Below are 1,707 nucleotides of genomic sequence, written 5' to 3'. Positions count from 1 at the left end.
GTCACCATAGAATACAATGAATTATCAGTATCTTAATTAAAATCAATTGCTCATGATATGCAGAATTCATAGGTTCATGAAGTCATTGAGCTATTTATGTGCCTTTACACTTGATTACTTCTTGACTCTGAAACATATTCAACAATTATTCTCACTGTCTTGTTTGAACCTTTAGAATACCTTTACAATAGAGTAATATGCCAGGTATTTGTTCATTTATTAGGGTCAAATTCTATTTTTTCTGTTAATTCATTATATATAACTGAAAATATCTTTATTACTTTTCATATGCTTATGTCTACTGTAGGAATTCTAAGGTGAGTGAATAAATATTTCATGAAATTATTTTTTTCATTTCACTTTTATTTGAACTCTAATGTCATATTTACTCTCGTGCCATAAGCTTTTGTTTCTTCAGTTTCTTCTGAGATATCTTTTTCTTTTGAGCAACTTCCTCTTCTGGTTTAGGAACAATTTGTTCCTTTTCAGTAAGTATCATCTCAATATGGCAAGGAGAACTCATGTATGGGTTCATTCGGCCATGAGCCCTGTAAGGTATGCCATCTCATTTTGGGAGCCTTGTTAACCTGGATATGCTCAATGACAAGAGAATCCACATCCAAACCCTTTAATTCAGCATTGCTCTCTGCATTTTAAAGCATATGCAGCAAGAACTCAGCACTCTTTTTTGGCCAACGACCCTGTGTCCAACCCCACTGCTTAGCCTGGGCACACCTGCCAACACCACCATTATATCGACGGAATGGAACACATTGTTTCTTCAATGTGACATCTTTCAAATACTTGGTAGCTTTTAGGATGTGCATGCCCTTGATGGCTTGAGCTGTTTCACGGATGTTCTTGAAGTGGACCCGGAGATTCGAACCCCTCGACTTGCATTATTTTGTGGGGTTCTCTGTATCAAGAGAATACCTCACCATTTTAAATGATTACCTAGGACAGCTCAAGGGAAGAGAGCGAAATTATTTTTCTTATTAATTCAGTTTCAGAGATTTTCTTTTCTTTACTCCACTCAAACTCTTCCTTCACCCTTCAACACTTATAGCAGATGATCTTTTTTTTTTTAGTTTTCACAAGGCAATGGGGTTAAATGGCTTGCCCAAGGCCACACAGCTAGGTAATTATTAAGTGTCTGAGATCAGATTTGAACCCAGGTACTCCTGACTCCAAGGCCAGTGCTCTATCCACTGCACCACCTAGCTGCCCCTTTTTTTTAGTATAGCAGATGATCTTGCTGCCTACTCCACTGAAAATATTGAGACTAATGATAATGATAACTACAAGTCTTATAATACTGCTGTCTCTAAAGAATTGAAACTGAGGGTCACCCAAAGGCTAATTCACATGGTGAATATAAAGCATGCTGAAACATTACAGGAAAAAAAGCGGCATGTTATCAAAAAAATGCATGAGCAAAAATGATGAACTGGAATCCATGAGGTAATGGTCAAACAAATTATGTTATGTGAATGAAGAAGAGTATTACTGAGCCATAAGATTATCAAAAGGGATGGTTTCACAGAAAAATCCAGGAAGACTCATAAGAACTAATGTCAAGTGAAGTGAACAAAATCAGGAGCAAAATTTAATAACATTGTAATGGCTCTGATCATTATAATGACCAACCATAATTCCAGGAGATTGATGATGATGTAAAACATGCTGTGTATCTCTCATTAGAGAAGT

The 1,707-nt window shown here is 36.4% G+C and overlaps 1 pseudogene; it reads right to left on the bottom strand.

Moving 5' to 3' along the window:
• Positions 1-377: 377 nt before the first annotated feature.
• LOC141491935 (large ribosomal subunit protein uL22-like) lies at positions 378-882 on the bottom strand (annotated as a pseudogene).
• Positions 883-1,707: the final 825 nt, after the last annotated feature.

Source organism: Macrotis lagotis, chromosome 6 (genome assembly GCF_037893015.1).
Source record: "Macrotis lagotis isolate mMagLag1 chromosome 6, bilby.v1.9.chrom.fasta, whole genome shotgun sequence".
Taxonomy (NCBI): Eukaryota; Metazoa; Chordata; class Mammalia; order Peramelemorphia; family Peramelidae; genus Macrotis; species Macrotis lagotis.
The sequence above is the reverse complement of the archived record's forward strand: the minus strand, read 5'-3'. Positions and strand labels throughout refer to the sequence as shown.